The sequence below is a fragment of the Neomonachus schauinslandi genome, chromosome 9 (assembly GCF_002201575.2).
Source record: "Neomonachus schauinslandi chromosome 9, ASM220157v2, whole genome shotgun sequence".
Taxonomy (NCBI): Eukaryota; Metazoa; Chordata; class Mammalia; order Carnivora; family Phocidae; genus Neomonachus; species Neomonachus schauinslandi.
The window spans coordinates 142,593,364-142,608,810 of NC_058411.1; positions in this window are offsets into that span (position 1 = coordinate 142,593,364).

Genomic DNA, 15,447 nt, shown 5'->3' on the forward strand with positions numbered 1-15,447 from the left:
AAACCCCTTCAGAAATCTCTCTTCCTAAAGTAGAGGTCTCCTTCACAAGTCTGCACAGAGATTTCACAGGCGTGCTCTCAGCCCCAGGCTAGTGCTCCCCACGGCCGCTGCGGACTACAGAGAACCAGAGAACTGAAGAGTTTCTATTGTGTTTTATTCCATCATGACAAGTGTATTCCCTAATCCCCATCCCCTGTTTCCCCCTTCACCCCCCACCTCTCCTCTGGTGACCATCAGTGCGTTCTCTGGAGGTAATAGTCCCCCGTGATTCTTAACAATGTGGATTAGGACGCTGGGGCAAGTCAGTAGGGAAACATTTTTTGCAGAAGTAACTTTGGCTGATTTATCAAATCACATCTGAGGGCCAACCACCTGGGCCGCCTGAGGCTTGCGTCTGTCTGGAACAGGGAGCACCTCTACCCTGTTGTTTCACCTCGGTGCTCCCGGCCCCCTGCTCTATGGGTGAAGTCCTAGCTTCATGTTCCCATGAATCGGAACTCAGTGCTGAGTCACGAGTGGACAGAACAAGAAGCGCATGGCACTTGCTTACCTGCAATACATTTACACAAGAAACCACAAACCCTGCCTTTTTTTTTAAGGGAGAGCTAGAGAGCATGAGTGGGGGGTAGAGGCAGAGGGGGAGGCAGAGAGAGAATCTCAAGCAGGCCCCATGCTAGGCATGGAGCCCGATGCGGGCCTCGATCCCAGGACCCGAGTGGAAATCAAGAGTCGGACGCTTCACCGACTGGGCCACCCGGGCGCACCCAAACCCTGGCTTTTATGCTACGACGATCTTGTTTGAACAGAGTAGGACCTGCCAGGAAGTCAGTGACACCTCTGGCTTGGTTTGTGACCTGGTTTTTCAAACTGCAGCTCCCTGCGGGTTTTATTACTAAGAAAATACAGGGGAGGGTTTATGATCCTCAACTCTTCGCTAATGCCACCCACAAAGATGAAAGTGAAACAGATCACAGACCTAAAAGGAGGTTAAAACTATAACAATCCCAGAAGAAACATAGGAGAAAATCTTCACAACCTTGGAGTAGGTAAAGATTTCTTAGCTACAAGACAAAAACTGCACCAGAAAAGAAAAAAAACCTAAAAACTATACTCTTATGAAGACAATTTAGAATTATATCTCAATAAAGTTGTTAAACTCAAAATGGCAAGGCACAGAATGGAAGGTAACACATGTCCCACTATCTGACAAAGGACTTGCACCCCGAGTATATGTAACCCTTACAATTCGGTAACAACACAACCATCAACCAAATTAAAAAATGGGCAAAAGACTGGAACGTACACTTCAGGAAAGCAGATGGGCCGAGTACGCGTGGAAAGGTGCTAGACGCTACCGATCACGGGGAAACGCACGTCGGAACCACCGTGAGACTCGCGTACACCCTCCCGGATGGCTCACATGGAGAGGTCTGACAGCACCAAGCTCTGGGGGAGACGTGGAGCCACTGAACTCTCTCATGCATGACTGGCACGGTGTAAAATTGTACGTCTTTGGGAAACAGCATGACAGTTTCTTCTAAAGTGAAACATGCACTGACCCTAGGGCCCAGCGGGTCCACTCCTAGGTGTCCACTCAACAGAAATAAAACATGTCCACGCTATTCCCAGCAGCTTCATTCATGATGGCAGAAAGACCCGGAAACAACCCAAATGCTCCACAAATTGTAGCACGTCCACATAAGGGACTATTACTCAGCCATTATCAGGCACGGGGTGCTGGCTTGTGTAACGGGATAGACAAATGTCAAACACATGCTGAGTGAAAGAAGTTAGTCACGGAAGAGTGCATCATGTGCTGTGTCGTTCACATGAAACAAGAGGACAAATCAACGGTTGGTGGCAGGAAGCAGATGAGTGGCCGCCTGGGGTGGGGGCTGGGGCACCGAGTGGGGGAGGTCTTTCTGGGGTGATGAGCATGTTCCACACCTTCACTGTGGTAGTACACATACACTTGTCAGAATTCATAGAGGCGCTCACTTAAAACAGGTGCATTTTATTATACATCACATCTCAATGTAGTTGATTTTTAAAAAGCTCGTTTTTGCAAAAAAAAAAAGATAAACACTCATATAAACGCTGCACACTAAGGAAAAGTATAAAAGGAGAGAAATAACATCACCCCAAATACCAATTTAAAGCGGAACACTATCGGGGTGCCCGGGTGGCTCGGTCGGCGAAGCATCCACCGCTTGGTCACGGAGTCTGTCCCTCTCCCTCCGCCCCTCCCCCCACACTCACTCTCACTCTCTCTAAAATAAATAAAACTTAAAAAAAATAGAGTGGAATGCTATGAATGCTCAAATAAAGTCCTGAAGCACTATTATTTGTGCCCCCGGTCATGTACAAGGACGATGCGGTTCCATCCGTAAGCCTGTGGACACTCTGCAAGGCCCTCTGCGTGGGTGGCCCTCCCTGCGTTTCAGCTACGCCCCCCACGGTAGCCTCGGCCCGTTTGCAGCACCTTCTCCCACAGGCTTTCACACGTTGTCCCCTCTGCTTAGGACACTTCTCTACCTCGTCCCCTGCTCAGGCTTACTTGCCCTTCAGATTTCGGCTCAGAGGTCCCTGCTTTGGGGATGCCTTGCCTGACGAGGTTAAATTCTCCTATTACAGTCTCCCCCAACACCACTATCTCAATTAGAGTTTTCTATTTGTGTGATTTTTAAATCAGTGCATCTGTTTCCCAGCAGACAGCAAGCTCCCGGAGGGCAGGAACCATGGCTGTCTGTGCTCACCTTTCTATCTCAGAGTCTAGTTCAGAGCCAGGTGAAAGCTCAATAAACGCTTAAGAAACACACGAATGGACGTGAGTTCGTCTGGGAATGCGTCGTGCCCGTGAGGCCGGGGAGGGGCTGAGCGTCAGGTTCACCGACAGCGCAGCAGAGTAATGGCTGTTCTCCAGGCGCTAGTGTCTCCAGAGAGTCACTGCCTTTGATCTCCTGCTGGTCCCCTGAAGCGGCTGTTGTCCCCGTCTTAGAAACAGGCTTAGAGGGGCGCCTGGGTGGCTCAGCCGTTAAGCGTCTGCCTTCGGCTCAGGTCATGATCCCGGGGTCCTGGGATCGAGTCCCGCATCAGGCTCTCTGTTCCTTGGGAGCCTGCTTCTCCCTCTCCCACTCCCCCTGCTTGTGTTCCCTCTCTGGCTGTCTTTCTCTCTGTCAAATAAATAAAACCTTTAAAAAAAAAGAAACAGGCTTAGAAGCAGGGAGAAACTTGCCCATGTTCGTGGGGGTGGGTGGGTGGGTCACGCTGGCCCTGAAGCCACCCTGCACCTCCTCTTCCTGCACCACTTCCTCCTGGTCCCATGGTGCCGCCCAGATGCCGACTTCCCCATCCCGTTCACACGCTGGACCTGCGTGTGATGGCCAGTGGGGTGCAGCTGCTGCCCCCACTGAGGGCGTGCGTGCTCAGCAGCCAGCTGGTGTCCTCATCTCCCACGTCTGTACCCCTCACCCCTTCATGCGTCTCCTCCCTGTAGAACTGCCCTAACCGCGACTGGTCATCGCTATCTTGGATCAGGAAGCTTTCTGCAGAGGGTGCCAAGCTGCTGGTGGGGAAACGCTGCCTCGGGTAACTCCATGCAGCATGAACGTAAACCCTTTCTTTACAGGGGCTGACTCGGTGTGGCTATCTCTGCTGGAAGATGCTATTAGGGATACGGCATCGGGATGGACACGGCTAAATCTTTTTCCCACGGTGTTGGTGGGTTTTCTCTGATTCATCTGGCTTAGGAAGGAAGGCAGGATTTTCAAGACAGCTGACTGAGCCTAGCGCGGATGCGCTGCTTTAACGGAGTAAACCTAACTGGCTCCCAGGAGAACCAAACCCGTGACCAGTGTTTTCTGGAACTGTTCTAAAGCACAAGGCTGATGACCCTGCTATTTGAGCAACTGAAGACTGTATATATAGGAAGCATCTATTATAGACACTTGCCACACAAGTATTTGACACAATCTCATTCCTGCTGACTTTGCTGGTCCTGCCTGAGAACTCCCGCATGCCCTGCCCGCCACCTCCGGAGGCCTACTGTGCACCTGCCTCGGTGTATTTTTCTCCCCTCCTGTTAAGATTGCGGAGCCATGTATCGGGAGGCCAAGCCCTACACTTGTGGATTAGACCTCTCTCCTTCCTGCCTCTGCAGGAACATCTCTTCAGCCTCCCTTATTGTAAAACCAAACAAAACCAAACACACCACCTCTCCGTGCCTACCCTGTTTTTCTGCTCTCACTCATAGAAAAACTCCTCAAAATAGAGTCCGTACTTGCTCTCCAAACTCTCCTCTCATTGTCTCTTGGACCCTAGTATCAATCAGACTCTCACCCCCATGAGCAAGGTCCAGGATGGATTCCCAGTCCTCAGGTTTCCTGGCAGGATGACGCCGGACACAGCAGATGACTCTCTACGTTGTTAGCTGGCTTCAGGGACACGGGTCTCACTCACCACTCAGTCCCCATCTCCCTCAGTGAATTTTCCTCATCTCCCCGAGCCAACTGCCCGCCCCTGAATACCGAGGCACCCCTGGCCGGTCCTCGCTTCCCTCTCTTCCCACACCCACACTCGGACTTCAGGTATCCCATGTAGTGAGCTGGCTTTACGCGGGGCCACCACACGCTGGCAGCCCCCAAGTTCACGCCCGCAGCCCAGACCTCTCCCCTGAATTCCAGACTCAGATGTTCAACTGCTGATCTGACACGTTTCTACCTGGATATTTAACAAGCATATCAAACTCCATCATGTGAAATCTAAATACCTGTCACTGCTCCCTAAACCTGGAACCCCTGTATCCTTCGCCATCTCTCCATCCACTCTGGCAAATCCTTTAGGCTCTTGACTCCTTTTCTCTCATACCCCAAATGCAATCTATCAGGAAGTACTATTTGTTTCCATCATCAAAATAGACAGAGGAGTCAGCAATTTATTATCATCCTCATTACCACTACCCTGATCCACATCACCTAAAATCTCTTGCCTGGGTTTTGCAGTAACCCCCTAACTGGTCTTCTTGCTCCTGCCCCCCCACAGTGTGTTCCCAACATGCAGCTCCAAGGGTCCTTTAAAAGGTGAGGGAACTTGGGGCGCCTGGGTGGCTCAGATGGTTAAGCGTCTGCCTTCGGCTCAGGTCATGATCCCAGAGTCCCGCATCGGGCTCTCCGCTTAGCGGGGAGCCTGCTTCTCCCTCTGCCTCTCTGTCTCTTATGAATAAATAAATAAAATCTTAAAAAAAAAAAAAGGTGAGGGAACTTGAATGAGGAAGTCTCGGGGGTGAAAGGTGCAGCCTGGAGAATATAGTCCATGGGCACTGTGACAGGGTGGTGTGGTGACAGGCAGGGACCACACCCGTGAGGAGCACAGCATAACCTACAGTGAAGGTGAATCACCATGTCGTGCACCGGAAGCTAACGTAACATTGTGTGTCAGCTACACTGCAATAGAAAGAAGAAGGAACAAACATTAAGATATCGTATGGTACCTCTCTACTCAAAACTCTCCAGTGCTTTTCACCCCACTCCAAGTAAAAGTCAGAATTCTTACGACATTCTTACAAGGATTCTTTGTCTGTTATTCTCATGACAAGGCTTTCCACGGCCCACCTGCCCTGTGAACGACCCGAGCTCATCCGGCCGTGCCGGGCGCACTCTGCATTCCTCCTAGCCTCCTGATTTCTGCCTGGGATGATGTAGGGCTTCCGAAGATAACAGACCTGGGGGGACACGGATGGCGATGACTCTATCATGAGGCCCCACCCCACACCCACAGAGTTCCCTGGGGATGCAGAGATCAAGCAGCAGCATCCCCACTGTTGCGGGTACGTGCACGCACAGTACTAGTGCTTCCAGTCCTCGATGGAGACGCAGCGAGTGCCCGCTGAATTGTTACCGCGTTCGCAAAGATTTGGACTAAACGAGGAAGACCCTCTTCCCCAAGAGTCAACGCAGTACTGAACTAGACAACGCTCTTTTCTTGTTACAGGGTTCTACCCAGCACATAGAGCCCTCCAGAGTAGCCAGGGATGCCCAGGAAAACAAAGCCTCCAGGGCTTAGTAGAGGCGTCTGTCCAGTACATAAGCCCCGGAGCTCGGGGGCTCCCTCCCCTGGGAGTCCTCAGCAGCTCTGTTTGCCTATTTAGCGTGTCCTTCGGCCTTCAACCTTGTTGATATTCAACCAGCTGCTCAAATCATGAACTAGGTTTCCGGGAGTCATCCTCGAACCTTCCTGACCTTTATTCCTGTTCTTCAACCCAAAATTAACCAAATCCTGGCAACTTCACTTCTTGAATATCTCTTCATCCATCCATGTCTCTCCTTCTAGCTCCTTAACTCCTACACTCATCCAAGCTACCATTACTTCCATCCAGGCCACCCTCATCCATCACTGACCCCGTCTGGTACATTCAGTACAGCTAGCATCCTCATCTGAAAAGTAAATCCAACGTCACCCCTTTGCTTAAACTCATTCAGTGGTTTTTCATTACTCTTAGGAACTCAAATTCTTCCCCGAAACTCTGTGTCATTTTCCCTCCCCACTTGAGTGTGCACTGGACTTAGTGACTTGCTTCCAAAGAACAGAGTGTAGAAAGGGGAAACCACGCCACGATGGAGAAGCTGGCCCATATGGCATTAGCCGGGCGACCACAGTTAGTGCGTGCTGATGGCTTGTACCTTTCGGTATCATGTGATGAAAACGGCATTGAATCTCTGGGGTATTCCTCCCCAAGCCCATAACCCCGCGAAAACATCCATCACAAATTGAGGGATATTCCACAAAATACCTGGCCAGCACTCCTCCAAACTGTCAAGGTCATCAAAGCACAAGGGAAGTCTGAGAAATGAGCACAGTCAAGATGAGCGCGACTGAACAGGATGGGACCCTGGGACAGAACACGGGCGTCAGTAGGAAAACTTGAGAAACCCAAACGAAGTCTGGGGTTTACTTAACAGCAGCGTATGGACCCTGGCTTCCCGGCTTGGACACATGGGTACCATGGTAACGCCCGGTGCTAACCTTGGGGGTCTGGGGGAGGGGCACACGGGGACTCTGTATTTCCTCTGCAACCTTTACGTAAATTTAGTCTTTAAAAAAGTTTATTAAAACACAAAGAGGGGCGCCTGGGTGGCTCAGTTGGTTAAGTGACTGCCTTCGGCTCAGGTCATGATCCTGGAGTCCCGGAATCGAGTCCCGCATCGGGCTCCCTGCTCGGCGGGGGGTCTGCTTCTCCCTCTGCCCTCTTCCCTCTCGTGCTCTCTCTCTCTCATTCTCTCTCAAATAAATAAATAAAATCTTAAAAAAAAAAAACACAAAGAGACAAATCAAAACCATCCACGTGGTCCGTGGTCCAGGCCCAGCCCCTCAGCCTCATCTGCTTCCTCTCTCTGCAGACGACACTTTCCAGCCATCTTTCAATTCCTCTGTCAGGTCAGTCACAATGTTGCTTCCTTGAGGGCCTTTGCATATAGTTGCTTCTTCTTAGAAAACTTACTCACCTCCCCTTTCTGTTCTCACCCACCCTGTGGCCTGGTTAGTGCTTACTCCACCTCAGGATTTCAGCAGAGACGCCACTTCCTGGCGACCGGGCGGGTGGTGGGGGAGGAGGTGCGGGTCATCAGACACCTCCTGACCTGTCTAGACGGAGGGGATGCTCTGTGCAGGAGTTTGCATGAAAGTTCTATTTCTTCCTGCAAATTGGCACTTGGCTTATACACCAATCCGTGGTAGTGTTTCCTGAACTTTAATACGAATACAAATCACCTGGGGATCTGTCAAGATAAGAATACAGGTTCTGGGGAGAGCCTGAGGCCCTGCCTGCCTGACAGGGTCCCAGGCGGTGCTGATGTTGTGGGGTCACGGACCACGCTCAGAGCAGCCGGTCTTGGTAAATGGATCGCATTTTGGTGTGCTGATGGAAATTACGTCTTGGGTCTCTGCGTGTAAGAACGAGACCAAGCGTATAAGTGAATTCAGTGTTTGTTTCACTTTTGATGATGGAAACTCTATTTACTTCTGCTACTCCCTCTTTGAACCTGCCCATCCCCACCCACTTGCAAATTTCCACGCAATTCGCTGCAGGGGAGGTGTGCAACGTGCACAGCATCATGGATGTGAATCAGCGGGTTTCCCTGGTGACGTTCTGACTTGCCTTTTTAAATTTCTAGAATGGCTACCCACTAGAGTTGAGGGAGGCACCCTTTTCTGAATATTCCCTAGTTTGCCAAGTCTCTCTTCAACGTGGTTCCGTACTCCAGCTACGGTTTGACCAGTGAAGAGTACAAGGGGTCTTTTCTCTTGACCTGGACTTCCATCAGAGCTTGAGATTTTACTAGATTCAACCGATTGCTTTCCCACTGAGTTTGCTCATGACCCAGCCTTCACCCGCTGACTTCACCAACATCCACCCAGCACTCGAGCCGTCCCGGGTCCAGCGCTGAGCTCCGAGGATGCAAGCCACTGGTACACGTGGTCCAGGCTGACAGCCACGGGGGACCAGAGCAGGCGGAGAGGACATGCTGGGACACAAGAGGCGGCGGCTGAGCCTTGGTTTCGCAGATCCTGATTTCTTTCACGTAGTAGCTCCACACAGTAAGCTTGGGCAAGCCACGGATGGCATCCAAGCCTGTTTCCTGCGCGGTGAAAACCTCACGGTAATGCTGCTGTCATGGTTTCTAAGTCCAGAACCTTTCTGAGGTGGCAGAGCAACGTCAGTAGGTGCTGGCCAGCCCTGACGGGCTCCTCCAGCTCAGACGGCCACTCTCCTCTCACCCATGCCCAGCAGGCCGGTGGTAACCCCAAGAAGCTACTCCCACTGCCCTGCGATAAGGAGCACGGACGTTCTGTCAGGGAGACGGGTGGGAGGAACAGCTCACAACTGAGGAGGCCCCCCCGGACGGCTTCCCAAGCTCCTCTTCCTGGCTGTGGCTTCCAGGGGCTTGTCTCCCCGGCTCCCACCTCAAGTGCAGGGCAACTGTGTCAGCCCCGCCACAGTCTATTGGACACCCCTTCCCTTGGGATGCAACAGAAGCTTCTCTGACCATCTTATGCACAACAGGTTAGGGACCATCTTTTTATTATCGTGGCTTTTGGTCTAAAAACCAAGTACCTTATCAAAGTCTTTCTTCTAAAAAAAAACAAAACCAAAGTCATCTACACGGTGCTTTCCCAGGAAGAATTCCAGCGACGAAAACCTTCTCCCCATCAGCACGTTAGGGCAGCTCGGCAGTCAGCCACGCCCCAGGGTCTGGAAGGGCAAGGCGCCGTGCTAGGGAGTGGAAAGCAGCAGGGCCGCACAGGTAGCTGAGAGGAGCGGTCCTATGATGGCAGGTGTTTACCAAAGGAATTTTAAGAGACCGTGATAGGATGAGAATGCTTTCTTCCTAAGGAAGCTAAGTTTGGCAGTGCTGAGACCAGGTTGTAGCAGTTCAATCGCTGGCAGATCAGTTAGGAGCCTGATGTAACAGGTGGGTAGGGTGGTTAGTAAATGTGTATTGAGTCAACTAAAACTAGTTTTTTCACAGGATGGTCTCTCCCATTCCATGCTTCCACCAAGTTTATTTACTGAAGTTTTTTTTTTTTTTTTTTAAGATTTTATTTATTTATTTGAGACAGAGAGAATGAGAGAGAGAGAGAGAGCACATGAGAGGGGGGAGGGTCAGAGGGAGAAGCAGGCTCTCTGCCGAGCAGGGAGCCCGATGCGGGACTCGATCCCGGGACTCCAGGATCATGACCTGAGCCGAAGGCAGTCGCTTAACCAACTGAGCCACCCAGGCGCCCTACTGAAGTTTTTTTTTTAATCTTTTCTTTTGAACCAATTTTAATCTTACAGAAAACATTGCAAAAATGGACTTCCCGTATACCCTTCATCTAACTTCCAACAGCATCTCACATAATCTTAGTACAGGTATCCAAGAAAGAAACTAATGTCCATATCACACCATCACCTCACATACAAGCCTTCCCTGAATCCCACCGGTTTTCCCACTAAGGCCCTTTCTCTGGTCCAGAAGCCCATCGAGGACAGCTAACTGTACTTAACTACCCTGTCCCGTCTCCTTCGTCTCCAATCCCCAAGTTTCTTGGGCTTCCGGGACTTTGAGACTTCTGAAGAGTGCTGGTCAGGTGCTTATAGAATGTCTCTCAATTTGGGTTTGCTGTTTCTTCATGACTGAAGTTTTCCTGATTTTTCTAGCAGGAAGGAGTACCACATAAACAATTTGTGTCCTTTTTAGTGCACCATATTACATCTACGTAATACTGCACCATGTTAACATCTATTAAGTATCTTGTAGGGAGATACTTTGAGACCACAAAAATGTTCTTGTTTCTTATTCTTTTGCCTGCTGATTTTAGCCCCCATCAACAATTCTTACCTGCACTGATGATAAGTGCAATGTTTGCCTAATGGTGATTCTTGGTTTCCATCATTCCTTCCACATTTATTAGCTAGAATTATAGGATAAGGAGCTGTGACTACTTGTTTTCTTGTTATTTATTTACCATTATTCATTTATCAATCACCATGGACTATGGATATTTATTTTAGTTCATGGATTATAGAGTTAAATTATTAGTTTGTTGCTCAAATGGTCCGAGCTTTGGTCCCAGCTCCCCTTCTGACATGCTCCCTTCCGTTGGGATCACTTCCTTACCTTGTGGCACCACCAGATAGTCCAGGCCCATCTTGCTCCTGCCTCAACTCTGGAAGCCCTATATTTTTGTTGGAAAATGACATTTGGAAACCAAGATCTGGACGCTAGACTTCATTGCTATGGAGGGTCATTGCTTCTAGGTCCTCTCACGAACAGAACTAGGAAACATAAGTGTATGTATGTAACACACATCTCTATTTCTCTATCCATTTGTATATATATTTAAAATCACAAATTTATATCAACACTTCCAATTCTAAGGCAACACAACAGGGTTCATTCCAACCTTTACTCCTTCCTTATTTGTAACTTGTTTTTCCTGATGGGGAGAAACCGGGACTCTCATTATCTACAATGTATTTACTTATTTGCTCAGTTCTAGAACACAGATAAAGGAGTTTCATAATTACTAATTTAATTTATAACCCTATGGAAAACAAATGTCTTAACTGGAGTGCTATATTAGTGTAGAGCTGTTTTAGTCTCTAGTCTTACAGTAGACAGTCAAAATGCTGTTTTCTGAAGTTACTTAAGTTGGTTCTTTTCTTCTCCACCATCCAATGTCGTGGTGATTCTTAGCCACGTCCAGCACAGCTCCGTCCCGTCCCCGCCTGCACTGTTTCGGCTTCCTTCCACACCTTGGCTGTATGGATGGGCACACGTGTGTATGCAGATGCTGGCACGCTTCTGAGGGTCAGAGCTACCCAGACCGGTGTCGTCGAAGAAACACCACTTTCCCCTCGTCACGTGGCTACTCCCTTCCCACTCCCCGACCCTGTCCTCACCTCTTCCCTAGGGGACCCAAAGTCTGTTTCCAGTTTATATGTATTGCATTTTTTTCTTTCAGAAATGAGCAGATACGTGTAGATTTTCTTTTATACTACTGTTTATTTTACAGAGATGTAATGGACATTAAATTCACCCTTTTAAAATGTACAATTCCGCAGTTTTTAGTACATTCACAGTGCTTTGCAACTACCATCTCAATCTAATTTTAGAACATCTTCATCACCCCAGACAGAAACCCGTACTCCACTCCCCTCCTTCCTAGCCCCAGGCAACCACTCATCTACTTGCTGTCTCTACGGATCTGCCTGTTCTGGAATTTTTTTTTTTTTAAAGATTTTATTTATTTATTTGACAAAGAGATAGAGAGAGAACACAAGTAGGCAGAGGGAGAGGGAGAAGCAGGCTCCCCGCAGAGCAGGGAGCCCGATGCGGGACTCGATCCCAGGACCCTGGGATCATGACCTGAGCCGAAGGTAGACGCTTAACCGACTGAGCCACCCAGGCGCCCAGTTCTGGATATTTTATATAAATGGGACCATACAGTATGTGGCCTTTCGTGTGGCCTGTCACTAGGCCCATCCATGCTGTAGCATCTCACGTTCCCATGAGCACGAGGGCTCATTTCTCCACATTCTCGCCAACACTCTTCTGTGTTTCTGATTATAGCCACGTGTGTGTGTGCGAGTGGTATCTCTTTGTGGTTGTGGTTTGCATTTCTCTAATAACTAATGATACTGACATCTTTTCATATGCTTATTAGCCATTTGTGTATCTTATGTGGAGACCTGTCTATATTTAAGTCTTTGGCCCGCTTTAAAATAGATTATCTTCTTTTATTGCGGAGTTGTAAGAGTTCTTTATATATTCTGGATTCAATTCCCTTATCAGATATATGATGGTGTCCTTTAACGTACTAATGTGTTTAATTTTGATGAAGTCCATTTACTTTTCTTTTGTGGCTTGTGTGTTTGGTGTTGTAACTAAGGAACCATTGCCTAATCCAAGGTGATAAACATTTATGCCTATGTTTTCTTCTGAGAGTTTTGTTTCAGCACTTATATTCAGGCCTTTGATCTACTTTGAGTTAAATTTTGAATGTGGTGTTAGGAAAGGGTCCAACTTTCTTGTTTTCCATATCCATCACTGTCTGTTGGAAAAGACTATTCTTTCCCTATAGAATCATCTTGACACTCTTTTTCAGGAAAATCAACTGACCATGAATGGGAAGGTTTAGTTCTGGGCTCTCAATTCTATGCCATTTACCTATCCTTCTATCTTTATGCCAGGACCACACCGTCTGGATTACTGTATCTTTGTAGTAACTTTTCAAGTTCAGTAGTGTGAGTTTTCCAACTTTGTCCTCTTCTTTCAAGAATGTTTTAGTTCTTCTGGGTTCCTCGCATTTCCATGAGAATTTTAGGATCAGTTTGTCAATTTTTGCAAAAAAGCCAAATTTGATAGGTATTGCGTTGACTCTATAGATCATTTTAGGGAGTAGTGCTATGTTAATATTAAGTCTTCCAATCCATGAATATGGGATGTCCTTTAATTTATACAGGTCTTCTTTCTTTCAACAGTGCCATGTGGTTTTCAGAACTCTAACACTTGTTAAATTTATTTCTAAGTATTTTTTTTATGCTATTGCAAATGAAATTGTTTTTTAAATTTGAACCTATCTGCATTATTGTATAAATCTGTATTAGTGAGGGTTCTCTAGAGAAAGGGAATCAATAGGAGATCTGTATGTATATATATAGTCTTATTATGTACAGCTTATATCTTGTTATATATACTTATTATTATACATACTTAATAACATATATATTATGAGATATACATATAAATCTCCTACTTATGTTATCTCCTGTTTTAGTTGGCCAGTAAACAACATAGGCATGAACTGCGTGGGTTCACTTACACAAAAATCTTCTTTAATAAATATAGTCCAGTACTGTAAATGTATTTTCTCTTATGATTTTAATAACATTCTCTTCTCTAGCCTACTTTATTGTAAGAATACAGTCTATAACACATACACAAACTAGGTGTTCATCACCTGTGCATGTTATCTGTAAAGCTTCCATCAATGGTAGGCTATTAGTAGTTAAGTTTTTGGAGAGTTGATTGTGTGTGTGGGGGGGTCAGTGCCCCTAATCCCCACGTTGTTTGAGGGTCAGCTGTGTATGTAGCCTGACAGAACCAACAGGAGTTATCTCCTGTTGGTTCCAGACTTATGATAAAGAACTGGCTCACATGATGATGGAGGTCAGCAAAATCTCCAGGGCCATGGTCCTAATTTGAATCCAAAGGCCAAGAAGCTTCTGTAGAGCCAGAAATATGTCTCGTATGAATAGTGCCAGGCTGGAAGATTGGTCTCATATCCTGCAACTTTGCTGAGCTCCAGTTTATTAGTTCTAATAGCTTTTTTTACGGATTCCTTGGGATTTCCTATATATAAAATCATGTCATATGCAGAGATAGTTTTACTTCCTTCTTTCCAGTCTGGTTGCCTGTCATTATTTTTCTTGCCTTACTGCCCTGTAACCCAACTTTTAAAGAGTTCTTTATTAAAAGAAATTGACCCTTTGTCTGTGGTTTATGTTGCAAGTGTCTCCTCTCATTTGTCAGCTGTCTTCTAATGTTGTGTATGGCTTTTTATGCTGTGCAAAATTACAAAAAACTTGTATGTAGTCAAATTCATCAGGTTTTTCTCTTATTGCCTTTCCCCCACACTGAGATTAAAGAGGAACTGCCCTCTCTCCTTGTACAGTCTCAGGTTTTACACTAGACCCTTAATTCATTTGGAATTTTTTCTTATGTATGGTGTGAAATATGGATCCATAATTTTATCTTTTAAAAAAACGGCTCTCTAGCTCTCCTAGGACCATTTATTTCAAAGTTGATGCTGGCCCCAGGGATTTGAGACACCATCTTTGTCATATACTAAATTTCCATATGGCTTCAGGTCTATTTCTGTGCTTTCTATTCTATTCCATTGTTCCACCGTGTGGCAGTCCATACTATTGTAATTACAGAGGTTTTAAAGTATGTTTCAAGGTTTGGAAGGGCCAGTTCCCCAGGGGGGCCTTTCATTTTCCGTGTTTTCCTGGCTCTTCCTGAATGTTTGTTTTCCCATAGGAACTTCAGTAAAATTGATTAACATAAAACTTAACTAAATTTTCTCAACTTCTCATTATTTTACAGTTCCATTTCTTTACCTGTAAAATAAACGAACCCTCTCACCTTTTCATCGGGTCACTGGTGTCAACCTGTGAGGGGTAAAGCTAGAGTTTAAGAGCCTTTCTCCACACTGAGTTAGTCCCTTGAATTATGGTCTTCCTTCTTCCCAATCCAGGTAAATGCTCTGCAAGACAAAGAAACCTTGGTGTCTCCATCTCCCCATTGTTTATTCCTGAAGGAACAGAGCTTTCCTAGGAGGCCCAAGTTCCAGGCATTGCACAGTGAAAATACTGCTGTACTTTGAACCTGTCATAAACTGGGCAACTTACTCTGAGTCCTAAATTCTCCAGAGGTGAACACAAAAGGCATCCACCGCATCAACGGTCTGTCCTGTCCCTCGGTAATAAACCGGCTCCCTCCCGCCCACTGGAAAAGAGAAAGGAGTGTTTTTGCCAAAAAACTAAATCATTTTCGCTTTAACCAGTAGATCTGTGTATCCTGTGTACTTCTCATTGGCCTGCCCCTGCACTCTGGTCAGGCCCCACACAGCTCCTAAGGACCGCAAGGCTCACTCACAGGAATCTGCGCCAGCGCTGCGGCCCCCACGGGCGCCCCGTCCCCGAGCCCAGGCCGGGCCACAGCCGGGTCGGGAAGCCGGGGCCAGGCGGTCACTCGACCCCTGGGGCCGCGCCGAGCCCGGACAACAGCCCCCTCCCCCGACGCTCCCCCGGGATCACCCGGAGCCCGGACCCTCCCCCCTGGGAGGTCCTCCGCCGACCTTTAACCCTCCCCCCGGGCCGCCCCGAGCCCGGACCCTCCCCCC